At 45.5% G+C, this 17,218-nt stretch overlaps 1 protein-coding gene across 3 annotated transcripts in view; it reads left to right on the top strand.

Annotated features, from left to right (window-relative positions):
- The window catches only part of sulf2a (sulfatase 2a), a 194,902-nt gene that overhangs the window by 115,787 nt on the left and 61,897 nt on the right, over positions 1 to 17,218 (top strand). The window lies entirely within an intron of this gene.

Genomic DNA, 17,218 nt, shown 5'->3' with positions numbered 1-17,218 from the left:
GAGAAGGGCTTAGTGGAGAAGAATGTCTTTGTGGCTAGAGATGAAAGCCCAGGGTCTCCTCAAGTCTCCTCAGCTGAGACTTCGAGTTCTGAAATCGATTTGAAAATACAGGAGTATGCCCATCAAGAGCGCAAAATGCAGTTATGGCCCTTTTCCACTACCCTTTTTCAGCTCACTTCAGCTCGCTTCAGCTCACTTCAGCCCGACACGGCTCGCGTTTCGACTACCAAAAACCAGCACGACTCAGCTCGCTTCAGCCCTGCTTAGCCCCTAAAACTCGCACCGTTTTGGAGTGGGGCTGAAGCGAGCCAAGCCATGCCGAGTGAGGCTGGGGGCGTGAGCAGACACTCCCCTGTGCACTGATTGGTGAGGAGTGTCCTCACATGCCCACACACGCCCCGCGAGTGCGCTGGGATCTGTAAACACCGTAAACCCGGAAGGAGAATAATTACGAATTACGAGAATTTCTGAAGCCTTATGCGCCTCACCTCATCTATACGCTCTTGCCAGTATCTGTCCGCGTTGTCGGTGACAACAAGCCACAGCACCAAGACCAGCAACACTAACGACTCCATGTCCTCCATGTTTATTGTTTACTATTCGGGTCGTGAGACTACCGCTTAAAAGCTCACTGATGTCACTGTTTGCGCTGCTTAACGACATCACCTGACGTCCACCCACTTTCGCTAACTCCACCCAATGTGTCCACCCACTTCCAGCCAGCGCGGTTCAGCGCGGTTGTAGTCGAAATGCAACTCCAACAGCCCCGCTCAGCCCGACTCAGCACGGCACGGCTCAGCCCGACTCAGCCGCGTTTGTAGTGGAAAAGCGGCATTAGAGGCAGCAAAACAGAGCTGACCGTGATTTACAGGGTCTCAGAGAAAGTGAACTGGATAAGGTGGTTCAGCTAAAGAAACTTGAGATTGAGAGAGAATTAGAACTGAAGAAACTGGAGCAGGAAGAGGTAGGGAATGAGAGGAAAAGGGAGTTTCAATGCAAACATGAAGATCACGCGTTGGAATTGAAAAAACTTGAACTAGAGTTGGTTGTAAGGAAGCCTACCTTCCCTCCCAGTGTTCCTTCTGCTCCTCCTCCTTTTGTTAGTTCTTTGCCTTCTTCCTCTTTTAGGCCTGCACAGGCAGCTGCTCAATTAAATGCTCCAGGAGTTACAAATGTAGCCATTTCTCTGGTTCCTTCATTAGACCAGCCTATACTTTCGTTTGATCAAACATTTGATGTGAGCAAGAATATCTATATGGTTACTCTATTTAGTGAATGTGAGGTTGAAAAATACTTTGCACACTTTGAACATGTTGCCACTACCTTAAGGTGGTCAGCTGAAGTCTGGACGCTGTTACTGCAGCGCATGTTAACTGGAAAGGCAAAGGATGTTTATTCAGCACTCATTGTGGAACAGAGTTCTGATTTTGTTAAAACCTCAATTTTGCTTGCATATGAGTTGGTCCCAAAGGCTGATAAACAGTAGTTATGCAGTTTGAGAAAGAATGACAGATTGACATGTGGAGTTCGCGTGGGAGAAAGAGAATGCCTTTGGTCGACAGTGCACCTCATTGAAGGTACAGTCTAAAGAACAGCTTCGAGAGCTAGTCTTACTGGAGGAGTTTTAAAACTGTGTACCGGAGTCAGTTGCTACGTATATCAATGATCAAAAAGTATCAACTTTAGCACAGGCCACCATCTGTGCTGATGAGTTCGCGCTGACCCATAAGACTGTTTTGGCTCTTCATGTCATTCTTATGCTCAGCCTTCCAGCCCAAGGCAAAGCTGGAGAAATTCTAAGACTGAAAAGTAATCATCTCAAAGTGAGGCTCGTGAGTGTGTGTTAGAATGCAGGCACTTAGATGTATGCGCAGAGGAGAGTGGGATGCAGTCTGACAACGAAGCCAAAGCGAGGGACAAGAACCTGCATTGGTAAACAAGCAAGGGTTGGGCGATCAGCGAACAACACAGGCAAGAGTGAAAATGTGAGAGAAATAGTGAAAGGGTCAGAAGAAACGAGACAGTCAGAAGAAACAAAGCTTGGTATGAACTGGAAAGACAGAACAATACTTCACACTGGAGTGTTATTTAGGGGAGCCATGTAATTAAGGAAATGAGAGACAGCTGACTTTCAGTAGGAAGGAGACAGAGAGCGCTGTGAATCTTGGGAGCTGTAGTTCAGTGTCCATGTTTGTGGTTTGTTTACTGTCAGTGGGTTTACTGACAGACCCCCCCCCCAGGAGCTACCTTTTTCTTGGATGACCCCTGCCTCTGGGTGCTGGTTTGTTGGGATGCTGGGTGTGAAATTCTTGTTTTAACAGGGGATCTAGGATGTCCTTGGCTCTGACCCAACTTTGTTCCTCAGGTCCATATCCCTCCCAGTCCACCAGGTACTCAACTTAGCCTCCTCTTTGTCTTGAGTCAAGGATCTTATTTACCTGGTAGATAGACTATCCCTTGAGCTCAAGTGTCGAGTCAAGTTAAGTTTGTTTGTATAGCGCTTTTAACAATAGACATTGTCCCAAAGCAGCTTTACAGAATCTGAATGACCCAAGACATGACCCAATTTTATCCTTAATCTATCCCCAATGAGCAAGGCTGTGGCAACTGTGGCAAGGAAAAACTCTCCCAGATGACACGAGGAAGAAACCTCGAGAGGAACCAGACTAAAAAGGGAACCAATCCTCACCTAGACAACAACAGACAACATGACTATAACATTAACAGTTTTAACATGAAGTCAGTTTCACTGATGTTATAACTCTTCATTAATGGAAACTTGAGTGCAAAACTGTTCATGACAACCGCAGTCCCAAATTTAGCAAGCCAACTATAGTCCTCAGCCACAAAAGCATTACTGTAAGTGTCCAGAGTGTCTTCCAAGTCTGACTTTCAACTGTCCATATGTGGCTGTCCTCCACAGGAGCAATGAGACTCCAACCAGACATAGGGCATCAGGATGGATCAGGCAGGTCTGAGGAGCAGAAGAGGTCAGCACCTCGATCTCAGGATTGACATGTAACTCAGAGGGACAGATGGGGGGGGGGGGGGAGAGAGAAGAGAGCGAAAACAGGAGTGTGGGCATCCTAGTGTTGCTGGCAAGAGGTCCCAGGATAGCAGGTTTTAGATGTGCTGCGTGGAAGGTGGGAGATATTTGACTATGTAGGGGAAGTTCGAGATGACATGCTACTTTGTTAATGTGATGTATTACCTTGAATGGCCCGATGTAACATGGCTGAAGTTTTCTACAGGTGTTGTGTTCTCGTAGGTTCTTTGTTGCTACCCAAACTCTGTCACCAGGGGAAAAGTTCAGAGTCTCTCCTCTATGCTTATCTGCATACCACTTGTACTTGGTGCAAACTGTTACAAGATGCTGATGAACCTCTTCCCAGACAGCTTGACTGCGTCTGAACCAGTCGTCAACCACTTGTAACTGGCTAGGAGTGTTGTCCCAGGGGAACAAGGGCGGTTGGTAATGGAATATGCATTGAAACGGCGTTAACTGGGTGGCTGAGTGTTTGAGTGAGTTTTGTGCATACTCAGCCCAAGGAAGCAAGCGAGCCCAGTCACCCTGGTTACACGTGCAGTAGATTCTTAGGAAACAACTGATTTCTTGATTTGCTCTCTCTACTTGGCCATTAGACTGGGGGTGATAGCTTGACGTGAGGCTTACCGATACTCCCAACCTTTCCATGAAGCTAGTCCAGAATCATGAAACAAATTGAGGGTTCCGGTCACTGACTATATCCTCGGGAATGCCATAATATCTGAAGACTTGTTGAAATAGCAGTTCTGCGGTTTGAGCAGCTGTGGGGATGCCCGGCAACGGGATGAGTTTAAGTGCTTTAGAAAATCTGTCGATGGTTACCATTATGGTGGTGTTTCCTTGAGAGGGAGGGAGGTCCATGAAGAAGTCAGTTGCTAAGTGTGACCAGGGTCTCTGTGGAATCAGGAGGGGGCATAATTTGCTGGGGGGGGGGGGGGGGGGGTGTTCTTGGGACTTTAGGCACATTCCTAACATGAAGCGATAATGATGGTTGATTTCTTTGAGCATGTTCTCCCACCAATTCTTAATTTTTCAGCCTTTGGTACATGCGTTGACTGCCCGGATATCCAGTGGCAGGAGATGCATGTGCCCAGGTGGTGAGTTGGCTGCGAAGGTGCGTGGATACATAGAGAAGGCCAGGTGGGAGATGAATAGGACAGTTTTGCAGCTGTGACTTCCTTATTTCTTTGTCCAATTCCCAGATGATGGATCGTATGAAGCACTGTGGAGGAAGGATATTGTGAGATAGTGAGTCTTGGAGGGATGGACCGAATGTCCTAGACAGTGCATCTGCTTTAGTGTTCTTGGAACCTGGACAGAATGAAATTGTGAAGTCGAACTTGGTGAAGAACAATGCCCACCTGGCTTGACGTCGATTTAATCTCTTGGCTTTCTTGAGATACTCCAAATTCTTGTGATCTGTGAAGATTGTAAAGGGGTGAGTAGCCCCCTCTAACCAGTGCTGCCACTCCTTGAGGGCTAATTTCATAGCGAGGAGTTCTGTGTTCCCCACGTCATAATTCCTTTCTGCTGAGGATAATTTCTTCGAAAAGAAGACGGCTGGGTGTAGCTTGTGTTTCTCCCCAAAGTGTTGGGAGAGAATGGCTCCAACTCCAGTATCAGATGCGTCCCCTTCAACGATGAACGGCTTAGTAGGGTCAGGATGCTGGAGTATGGGAGCCGAGGTGAAAGCAAGCTTGAGCTGATTGAAGGCTCCCTCTGCATCTGAGTTTCACTGAAGATGTTTAGGTTCCTTCTTCAATAATGCTGTTAGAGGGGTTGCTATAGTGCTAAAACCCTGAATAAACCAGTGGTAGAAGTTAGTGAAGCCCAAGAATTGCTGAAGGTCCTTTACAGACTTGGGTGTTGACCAGGAGGTGACAGCAGATACTTTGGTCAAGTCCATGCTTACCCCTTCTGCACTGATAACATAGCCAAGGAAGGAGATCTTATGTGATGGAAACTCACATTTCTCCGCCTTTATGTAGAGGTGGTTCTTCAGTAAATGTTTGAGAATGGCTCAGACGTGTTCCTGGTGACTCTTGATATCTGAGGAGTATATCAGAACCTTATAACCTGATCAGGATCAGAAAGGGGGACGAAGGAGGTGGTCTAATGCTGGGCAAATACGCTATTGCATACATAGATGATAATCTATGTATGGAATACCGTATTTGCCCAGCATGTCCCGTAGCATGTCATTGATAAGGCACTGGAACACACTGGGTGCTGAAGAAAGGCCATAAGGCATTACCCAGTATTCAAAGTGTCCCGTGGTCGCACTGAAGGCAGTCTTCCATTCGTCCCCCTTTCTGATCCTGATCAGATTATAAGCACTTCAGAGATCAAGCTTCGAGAAGATATTTGCGATCTGAGTTGCTCAAGTGCCACAGGGATTAATGGTGCTTGCCAAGAGATTAACGGATCATGTAGCTGCAGCCAGGGATATCCAAGGAGGATGTCATGATCAATGGTTGACGTGACGTATGGAGAAATGAATTCCTTGTGTAATGCTCCTACTTGAATTTGGATGGGATGGATGCGAGTGGTGATGAGCCCGTCGCCTATTGGTCCTCCATCAATGGTTCTAATGCTGAGTGCGCTGTGCAGAGGGGTTGTAGGCAGGGTGAGCTTCTGTATGATTCTGCTGATAAAGTTCCCCTCTGCCCCTGAATCAACAAAAGCAGACAGGACATGTGTGGAGGATGCCATCTTGAGTAAAACTGGAATCTTAAAGGATTTTGAGCTGAATTCTCTCACCGGACTTGTAGATCCAGTGTTTCCCCTAGAAAATGTTTGAAGGTGTGGTGGCAAGACCTGCGCTCAGACGTCCCACCCCAGTACGAGGATAAAAACAGCCAACAGCACAGAAGGCTATACATAGATTAATCCATCGGTCATGACTTTAGCCCACAACATGCCAGCACATAACTGCGCAGAATAAAATGCTAAAACAGCCAACAGTACACAACAAAAGCACCTCGGTAGTAGGCTAACTCAACTTAAACAACTTGCTTGTATCAGTACCAGTGCAGTATAGAAACATTGAAAACAGAGGAAGCAGTGCACTCGGCGGTGCTAATAGAAGTAACCAATGACTTACCCTTAAAACTTCCCAAAGGCCTGCCTGCATCTGTCATTGGCCTGCACGAACTTCTTTGCGATGGCTGTCATGTCAGTTTGTTCCAGAATGTCACGGTGAAGTGTCACGGGGATAGATTAGGGATAAAATTAGCTCATGCTTTAAGTCGTTCAAATTCTGTAAAGCTGCTTTGTGACAATGTTTGTTAAAAGCGCTATACAAATAAACTTGACTTGACTGTGGCAGTTCATCAAGTCATTCAGTCTCTTTTGTGTCATTGTGGATCGGAGGTATGATTTCAGTCGATGAAGTGTGGAAAACGAACGCTCTGCTGATGCCGAGGGCACGAAGGCCAAAAGCCAGGGCACCGAGGCCATAAAATAAAACAATGATTTTAAGTTCATGTCTATAATGAATTTAATTTAAGGACTAATGACTCTTCTGAGGAAGATTGGAGTCCCGGTCAAAACTATCAAGCAGGTAAAGAAACATCTACAATATTATGTCTGAAGATAAGAAAATATTGAATACATCTAAACTTATCAATCCATCACTCACTTCAAAAATTGTAAAACTTATTAAACCTATATCCTCCCATAATTTCTGTTCAGTTGACACCGAATGTGCAAGAGCATCTTCAGACTGTACTACTACGCAGATTTTTGATTAATCAAAATTGAGCCTGGAGTCCATCAAAATGTTTGACTGTAAATGGAACATATACGAGCATGCAGGCTACTGATTTACCCATAAGAGCCCAGACCGATTTCTCAATCAAGGAAAATTATTGATGAAATAAAATGAACTAAATAGATGACAAAGAAAACATTTCTGAGCTTTTATTTTTTAAGATAGCACTTTCATGTCTCAAGATCTGAAATATTAAATTGCAAATTTGCGGAACACTGCAACACTATTACAGTGTTAACCCGAAAGTTCATTCTATGCAAACAGTTTGAGTAAATACCACTTTTAAAGATTAGTTTTACTGCATTACTTAAACAGTATGAGTATATGAAGAGTATATGAGACAGTCATTGGGTGTACTCATTTTTGTAATTTAAACAAACTTAAACTATCATGTTTTACTTCAGGCCACAGTGCTGCCCTGTTGTGATTGGCTCAAAACTCAAGACAAGTTAAGTTGATGGCTAGAGAGGAAGTTGCGCCATTTTCTAATTTACACAGAGCAATTTAAGGTCTTTGCACTTTTGACAGCAAGCTAATTAGCATGTTAGCGGCTACAGTTGGTACTCGGCACGTTAAAAGTGGGTCAACGTTGTAACGACATAACGTTACTGTACAAGCAATGCTTATTTAACGGTAACAAACTTAAGCCCTATATGTTGAAATTCCTCTCTTATTCGTTCGTTAATTTTATCACACAGTCTTACCTCAGTCAACTTCTTCCCTCCTTCTGTGAAAATTCAACGTCTTAGACGCGGACACAAGTGGGCGGGAGATGCGTTTGGTTAAGTCTCCTGATTGGCTGGTGATAGATTGGTGTCATTATAGCGCGTCGGAGCGGTTCATGCCAGGCTCGAGTCCGCTCAATGTCAAAAAATATTGGTTTAGCCTATTTTTTAAATAATTTTCAAAAAGTTACCCGGGCCACGGCCCCCCTTCAGGAATTCCTGAAGGTGCGGCGGCCCGCCGCAGCCAATTGTACATAGCGGAAACACTGAGATCTGTCAGGAATTTCTGCTGGAGGCCCTCGGGACTGACGGACTAGACATTGCCGAATGTTATGCTCGGCGCTCCCACAGTAGAAACAAACCCTCCTTGCACCATCGAGCAAATTCAGCGCGGGTTAACCTGGTACAGGCTACCCCCATGGGCGAGCTATCCTCAGATGGCTGAACAGGCCTAGCCCCCTCGTGAATGGAGGGTTGGTGTTTTAACAGTTGGTCCAGACGAATAGCTAGGTCTATGAGGGAGTCCTGCATGAGGTTCTCGTCTCTACAGGCCAGTTCACTGATTCTCTGGGTGCAGACCTTGGCAAAAAACCACTTTAAGCACTGGGTCATTCCATCCATTGGCTGCTACTAGTGTCCTGAAGTCCAGGGCATACTCAGCAACACTGAGATCCTTGAGAGCAGGTGAGTAGACTCTCTCCCACTTCAATCCCTTCAGGTTCATGATCAAAAACCTTTTAGAATAGGGAGAGGAACTGCTCATATGAAGTGGTTTGTTTCCTGCCCTTGTTCCAAATGGCAGTAGCCCAGCAGAGCACTTTGCCAGTGAGAAAGGGTAAAAACTTAGCAATCTTGTGCTCATTGGACAGATTAAGCATGGTGGCGAAACATAGAACACTGAAGTAAAAAACCCTTACATGCGTCTCCAGCGAGCTTCTCTGGCCCAGGTAGTTGTAACACAGGGGTAGGAAGAGACTCGGGGTGTGCTAGGAGGGCCTGCGACATCCCAGTTGCGAGTTGTGTCATCCGAGTATTGAGGTCAGCGAGCATCTTCTGATGTTCCCCTAGCAAACACCCCTGCACATTGAGAGCAGTCTGTTTCGAATCCTCCACTACATCCATGTTGCGGTGAAGTATCCTGTTAGAATGCAGGCACTTACAGATGTGTGCGCAGAGGAGAGTGGAATGCAGACTGACAACGAAACCAAAGCAAGGGACAAGAATCTGCGTTGGTAAACAAGCAAGGGTTGGGCGATCGGCGAACAGCACAGGGTAAATCAAGCAAGAGTGAAAATGTGAGAGAAATAGTGAAAGGAACAACACAGGGTAGATCAGGCAAGAGTGAAAATGTGAGAGAAATAGCGAAAGGGTCAGAATAAATGAGAGACAGTCAGAAGAAACAAGGCTTGGTATGAACTGGAAAGACAGAGTGATACTTCATGTAATTAAGGAAATGAGAGACAGCTGACTTTCAGTAGGAAGGAGACAGAGGGCGCTGTGAATCTTGGGAGCTGTAGTTCAAAGTGTCCATGTTTGTAGTTTGTTTACTGTCAGTGGGTTTACTGACAGACCCCCCCAGGAGCTACCTTTCTTCTTGGATCATCTGAGTATTTTCTGATCATCTGAGTATTGAGGTCAGCGAGCATCTTCTGATGTTCCCCTAGCAAATGCCCCTGCACATTGAGAGCAGTATGTTTCGAATCCTCCGCTACATCCATGTTGCGGCGAAGTATCCTGTTAGAATGCAGGCACTTACAGATGTATGCGCAGAGGAGAGTGGGATGCAGACTGACAAGGAAACCAAAGCGAGGAACAGGAATCAGCCTCGGTAAACAAGCAAGGGTTGGGCGATCGGCAAACAACACAGGCAAGAGCAAAAACGTGAGAGAAATAGCGAAAGGGTCAGAATAAATGAGAGACAGAAGAAACAAGGCTTGGTATGAACTGAAAAGACAGAATGATACTTCACACTGGAGTGTTATTTAGGGGAGCTTAAATAAGTGACCAGTTAATTGAGGAGATGAGAGACAGCTGACTTTCAGTAGGAGGGAGACAGAGGGCACTTTGAATCTTGGGAGCTGTAGTTCAAAGTGTCCATGTTTGTAGTTTGTTTACTCTCAGTGGGTTTACTGACATGCTATTACTGTCATGAGATTGGGCACCTTATTGCAGTTTGCCCTGTGTTGCAGAAGAAAAATCAGTCTCCAAAAAGACAGCCTAAAAGTGTTGGGTTTGTGCATGCAACCAGCAACAGATGAGTTGAACAATAATAGTAACTCTGTGTATGACCCATTCATTTTAAAGGGGATGATTTCACTCATGGGGTGTGAGGAAGACTATGTCCCAATTAAAATTTTGAGGGATACTGGAGCTGCACAATCTTTTATCCTTGCATCTGTCCATCCTTTTTCTGACCTCACATATTGTGGTTCTGATGTGTTGGTCCAGGGAATTGAGCTGGGGAAGTTCCATTGCACAATGTGCATATTGTGAATGATTTAGTGTCTGGTCCTGTTAAAGTAGCGATTCATCCTCAACTTCCTGTAAAGGGAGTGGGTTTTTGGGGGGGAATGATTTAGCTGGTGGGAAAGTTTTACCTCTTCCCAAAGTAAGTTTGAGCCCGTTGTTCGAGTCAAATGCTGAATTGGACCCTAGCTTTGCTCAGGTTTTTTCCCCATGTGCAGTTACCATGTGCAGTTACCAGAGCTCAAGCATGTAAGTTTGATCAAACTTTTGATTTGTCTGATACTTTTATGTCTTTAGAGAATTCGATCCAGTCATCTCCAACCTATTTGTCAGTGAATGCTGTGCCTAAGTCACTGTCCATGGCCGACAGTGCTGAACCTGTCAATTCTGATTTGTCGCTGTTCGTTGACAAGGTACTAATCAGGCATGAACAGGAAGAAGACCCTTCGCTGGCCAAGTGTCATGCTGCAGCTGTGGGAAAAGGAGAGACAGAGAGTAGGTCTGTGGCATATTGTTGGGAAGATGGTTTCTTGAGACGTAAATGGACTCCATCCCATCGCCCAGATTTAGGTTGGAATACTGTTCCTCAATTGGTAGTCCCTGCTAAATTTAGGTTACATGTTTTAAAATTGGGACATGATTACAACTTCACAGGTCATCTAGGTATAACAAAAACACATTTTGTGGTATTTCTTTTGGCCTGGTATGAAGAATGATGTGGTAAAACACTGTCATTCCTGTCACTGATGTCAAGTTCCAGGGAAACCTAACCAGAGCATTCCGCCTGCACCACTTCGTCCTATTCCGGTTATTGGGGAGCCTTGGGGAGCCTTTTGAAAGGATAATTTTAGATTGTGTAGGACCTTTGCCCAAAACTAAGTCTGGGCATCGCTTTCTTCTGACTCTAATGTGTGCTGCCACACGTTACCCTGAGGCTGTGCCGTTGCACTCATTGAAAGCAAAACATATAGTGAAGGCACTTCATTTCTTTTCAATATTCAGACTTCCAAAGGTCATACAAACTGATCAGGGATGTAATTTTCTGTCACGTTTGTTTAAACAGGTACTGATCCAGCTGTCTGTTAGTCATGAGGTGTCTAGTGCTTACCACCCAGAATACTAGGTAAGCTTGAACACTTCCACCAAACCCTTAAGTCAATGTTTCAAACATATTGCTTTGATTCAGAGAAAGAGTGGGATGAGGGACTTTTATTCGTGGTATGTGAAACCACTCAGGAATCTCTTGGTTATAGTCTGACTGATCTCAGTTTTGGCCATACATTTCAAGGACCATTAAAGTTGTTAAGGGAGATTAATGAGAGTCGGATAAGTCTAAAAGGGAGATAATGTTAATGAGAGTCGGATAAGTCTAAAAGGAAGGTTAACCTACTCGATTATGTCAGTTCTCTTCGGGAGCATTTGCACAAGGCATGCGAGTGTGCTCAAGAAGCTTTATCATCTGCTCAGTCCAAAATGAAGACTCGCTACGACCGCAAATCTATGCATCGTTCGTTCACTGAAGGTGACCGAGTGTTAGTTTTATTGCCTGTGCTTGGTTCATCTTTAGAGGCCAAGTTTTCCGGACCTTACGAGGTTGAATCAAAACTCTGCGAAACTGATTGTTATTTGAATGCCTGACAGGAAGCATGTCTCATGTGTGCCACATTAACACGTTGAAGCCATATATCTCGAGATAATGAAGTCCAAGATGCCAGTCCTGTAGCCATTGTGTCAGTGACCTCTCTTTATTCACCTGAAGAGGATGGCCTCAGCCTGCATGAGATGCCTGTTTCTTGTGCTAGGCTTCAAAATACTGAGACTTTAAATGACTTGGACATGTTTCTTTTGCATTTGTCTGAGAGTTATTCTGCTGATGTTAAACATTTAATCAGTCTGTTTCCTGAGTTGTTTTCAGATGTTCCATCGTTGACTAATGTTTTGTGCCATGACATTGATGTAGGTGACCATGTGCCTATAAAGCAGCACACTTACCGTGTTAACCCACAGAAGCAAGCTATAATGAAATCTGAGGTTGAGTATCTCATTAACCATGGGTTGGCTGTGCCTGGTTTCAGCGCCTGGAGCTCACCATGTCTTCTGGTTCCTAAACCAGATGGCACATTTTAGGTTCTGTACAGACTATAGGAAAGTAAATGCCATAACAAAAACAGATTCTTTTCCATTAACTCGCATGGAAGATTGCATGGCCAAAGTTGGCTCAGCATGCTTTGTTACTAAGCTAGACCTTTTAAAAGGTTATTGGCAAGTTCCATTGACATCCAAAGCTGCTGAAATTTCAGCTTTTGTAACACCAGATAGTTTTATGGAATATTCAGTTATGGCTTTTAGGTTGAAAATGCCCCTTCTACTTTCCAACGGCTTATGAATGAAGTTCTAGTGGGTGTGCCTAATTGTGAGGCTTATTTAGGCAATATTGTCCTTTATTTATCTACCTGGCCTGAATATTTGGAGTGTATATGTACTGTTTTCTGTTGGTTAAGAGACTGCATCTCTAACTTTGAATTTAGCAAAATGTGAGTTTGGTAAAGGAACTGTCTCTTATTCAGGCAAGCTGGTTGGCCAGGGTCAAGTTCGTCCGATAGAGGCGAAAGTTTCCACCATTTCAGAGTTTCTGATACCCACCACTAAGCAAGAACTGCATAGGTTTGTAGGGATGATTGGTTATTACCGCAGCTTCTGTTGCAACTTCTCAGATGTTGTATTACCTTTGACAAATCTGCTGCGTCATAGTTGTGATTTTGTGTGGTCGGAGGATTGTCAGTTGGCTTTCCAGAATGCCAAGGCATTACTGTGCAGTGCACTAGTGTTGGTGGCTCCAAATTTCCAGCAGCCTTTTAAACTGGAAGTTGATACTAGTGCCACAGGTGTTGGTGCTGTACTTCTACAGGAAGATGATGATGATGAGATTGATCACCCTGTCTACTATTTTTCTAAAAAGTTTTTAAAATGCCAATTAAATTACAGCACAATAAAAAAAGAAGCTTTAGCCCTGTTACTAGCTCTTCAATACTTCAAAGTCTATGTTGGCTCAACCACTGTTCCTGTGATGGTTTTCACTGATCATAACGCTCTGATTTTCTTATCTAGGATGAGCAACTCAAATCAGCATCTCATGCGCTAGTCTTTGTATCTGCAGTTTCAACCTGGACATCAGGTATAAAAAGGAAAAAGACAACATTCTGGCCGATACTGTGTCTCATAGATAACAGAAATTAATTATTATGGATCAACATTAGATGTTGATTTTTGGTGGTGGGGGTGGTACGTCCCAGTATGTGTGTGCTTGCTCGTTGCTTGTCTGTGTCAGTCCTGCGCGCCTTAGCGCATGCACTTTAAGGTGCGCCTCAGACTGCGCACGCACCGAGAGGGCTATAGCGCGCACGCCGTCAACAAGGCGCACCTGTCAGTAATCAATGAACTATGTTTAGACTATTTAAAGACTACGCCGAGGAAGGGACGACATGAAGTATTACGCCGCATCTGGTGTGCTATACTAAGCCTTGTTTCCTTGTTCCTAGTTCCTGTTTCCTTGTTCCTGGTTCTAGTTGACTTCCTGGGGTTTTGATTCTTGTTTTCTCATATCTAGTTCTCATTATAGTCTTGCCTCTGATACTCTGTCCGCGCCTCGTTTGACCTCCTGCCTGTTTCCATGATTACGACCTTGCCTGCTCCTTTGGACTGTTTGCCTATTGTGTGTTTCACACACTTTAGTTTACATCGCTCTGCATATCTCTGTTCATGGTTAGTGAATGTATCTACGCTTACATCCATCACACTCGCACACCTGACAGTCTGCTCTTTGTTCTCTGTTCTCAGTTGTTCCTTTAGGTCGTCTCAAAGGCGAATGACTGGGGTAATTGGTTACTCTTCCTATGAAATATGATTGGCACTTCGCCTTATAAAAGGGTTCTGTTCTCCATTGTGCGAAGGCGGTGCTTCTGGATCCCTGCACTCTGGGCTGTCTGCTGTGTCGCGCTTTGGTTTCCCTGCCATGTCAGCCACAAGCATGCTGAGAATGCCGGCATGATTGTTTTCATCATTATCATTGTTATTATGACCAAGATGGCGGCGGCATGAACAACGCGAGGCTCAGCGTCTGTCCAGATTTTGCAAATTAGCTGTGTTTTATCTGCTCTTTACTGGACTGTTCATTCAGTACGGCATTGCTTTAACATCTTACAGCAGTCAGGAGCTCTTGGACATTGGATCACAAAATTCCGATAGTTTTATCGCCAATCTTCAACTCATCCTGGAGATCTCCAGAACACCGGAGGCTGCTCACTCCTTCCAGCTAGGCGGAAGTGCTCGCAGACGGCGTTGGGACTGTAAACAAAGGCGGGGTAAGTGAGGGGGGCTACGAGCTAAACTAAGGCTAACACCGCATCGGCTCCCTTTACTCAGCATTTTCCTTGCTAATGTCCAGTCTCTGGCGAACAAAATGGATGAACTACGACTCTGCATCACCAACAATAAATGGATTGTGGACTCCAATGTCATGATCTTTACAGAGACATGGCTAAACAGCAGTATTCTGAACAATGCTATTGAGTTAGCAGGACACCACACTCTCCGTGCAGATAGGACTGTAGATGGCTCTGGCAAAACCAGAGGCGGAGGTTTGTGCATTTATATAAATAGAGCTTGGTGTATAAACTCTGTTATCGCCGAGAAACACTGCTCACCTAACGTGGAGTTTCTCATGGTTAAATGTAGATCTTTTTATCTCCCAAGAGAACTCGCATCAGTTTTCGTTACTACTGTATATACACCACCAGACGCCAATGCTAATCTTGCAATGGGAGAATTGCATGCAGCCATTAGCAAACAGCAGGAAATGCACCTAGAGGCTACCTTTATTTTTGCGGGTGACTTTAATCACTCCAACTTGAAGACAGTACTTCCCAGACTACATCAACATGTTACCTGCCACACAAGAGGAAATAAGACACTGGATCATGTTTACTCCAACATAGCTGGAGCTTACAAAGTTACACCCCTCCCCCATATGGGACAGTCAGATCACCTTTCTCTGTTTCTCACCCCTAAGTACTCACCACTCATCCAACGTGTGAAACCCATAATGAAGACAATAAAAGTGTGGCCAGAGGGGACAGACTCTGTGCTGCAGGACCAATTCAAACACACAGACTGGAATATGTTTGCCATTCAAGCAACCTGTCAGTCCCACACAGACATTGAGAGCTACGCTTCCTCTGTACTGGATTACATCACCACCACCATAGACAGCGTCACCGCCCAGAAAATAATCACCTTGTACCCAAATCAGAAACCCTGGATGAACAGAGATGTCCATCTACTGCTGAAAGCCTGCAACACTGCCTTCAGATAAGGAGATGTACAAGCCTACAGTACAGCCAGAGCATCAAGAAGGCCAAGCACTGCTACAAACAGAAGGTTGAGGAGCATTTCTCTAACTCCAACCCCCAACGTATGTGGCAAGGCATTCAGGTCATCAGCGACTACAAGTCCAACAACCCTTCCCCCCCATCCTGTGATATTTCCTTTCTCAACAAGCTCAACAATTTCTACTCTCTGTTTGAGAAGGACAACCAGGAGTCTGCATCTAGGTCAAGGCTGACTACAGACCACCAACCCCTAACACTCTCCCCCTCTGATGTTAAAGCAGTGCTGAGCAGGATCAATCCACATAAAGCTGCAGGCCTTGATGTGCTCAGAGCATGTGCTGGGGAGCTGGCGGGGGTCCTGACTTATTCAACATGTCTTTAGCCCATGCTGTCATTCCGACCTCCTTCAAGACCACCTCCATTGTGCCAGTACAAAAACACTCCACTCCAACATGTCTCAACAACTACTGTCCAGTAGCACTCACCCCCATCATTACAAAGTGTTTAGAGCAGCTGGTCCTGACACATCTCAAATCCTGTCTTTCCCCCACCCTGGACCCCCACCAATTTGCCTACCGCAAGAACAGGAGCACAGAAGATGCAGTCTCCCTAGCACTGCACTCTGTCCTCTCACACCTGGATAATGGCAACACATACGCCAGAATGATGTTCATAGACTTCAGTTCAGCATTTAACACTGTCATCCCCTCTAAGCTCATCACATCAGTGCTCCCATCTGCAACTGGTTGTTGGATTTTCTAACCAACAGGCCCCAACATGTTCGTTTAGACCATCACTGCTCCTCCACCCTCATCCTAAACACCGGCATACCGCAAGGCTGTGTGATGATCCCGTTCATCTACTCCCTTTTTACTCATGACTGCAGACCTGTACATTACACTAACACCATCATCAAGTTTGCGGATGACACCACAGTGATGGGCCTCATCAAGGACAACAATGAGTCAGCCTACAGGGAGGAGGTGGGCTGCCTGGCTGTGTGGTGCACCGAGAACAACCTGCTGCTCAACACCAATAAGACCAAGGAGCTCATCGTGGACTTCAGGAGGAATGCTGACACACACACACGCCCACCCATCCACATCAATGGTGCAGCAGTGGAGTGTGTGACAGCTTCAAATTCCTGGGGATCCACATCTCTCAGGACCTCACCTGGACAACCAACCGCTCCAACTTGGTCAAGAAGGCTCACCAGCGTCTCTTTTTCTTTTTTTTAAAGATTTTTTGGGGCTTTTTTCACCTTTATTGGATAGGACAGTGTAGAGACAGGAAATGAGCGGGAGAGAGATGGGGAGGGATCGAACCCGGGTCCCCGGATTTATGGTATGGCGCCTTATCCACCTGAGCCACGATGCCCCCAAGCGTCTCTTTTTCTTGAGGACACTGAAGAAAAACCACCTCTCTTCAGACATCCTGGTGAACTTCTGCCGTTGTACCATCGAGAGCATCCTAACCAACTGTATTACAGCTCTGTCTTCGACCGGAAGGCACTGCAGAGGGTGGTGAAGATCGCCCAGCGTGTCGTGGGAGCCTCACTTCCTGCTATTGAGGATGTCTACAGGAAGCGATGTCTCAGGGGAGCCATAAACATCAACAAAGACTCCTGCCATCCAGCACACAAACTGTTCACTCTCCTGCCCTCTGGAAGGTGCTACAGGAGCCTTCGGACCAAAACCACCAGGTTCAGGAGCAGTTTTTTTTCCTTCAGCTGTCTCACTGCTGAACTCTGCCCCCCCCCACACACACATTCCCCCCCTACACACACACACACACACACACACACACACACACACACACACAC

The sequence above is a fragment of the Neoarius graeffei genome, chromosome 26 (genome assembly GCF_027579695.1).
Source record: "Neoarius graeffei isolate fNeoGra1 chromosome 26, fNeoGra1.pri, whole genome shotgun sequence".
NCBI classification, from domain to species: domain Eukaryota; kingdom Metazoa; phylum Chordata; class Actinopteri; order Siluriformes; family Ariidae; genus Neoarius; species Neoarius graeffei.
This window is presented reverse-complemented; position numbering and strand designations above follow the sequence as displayed.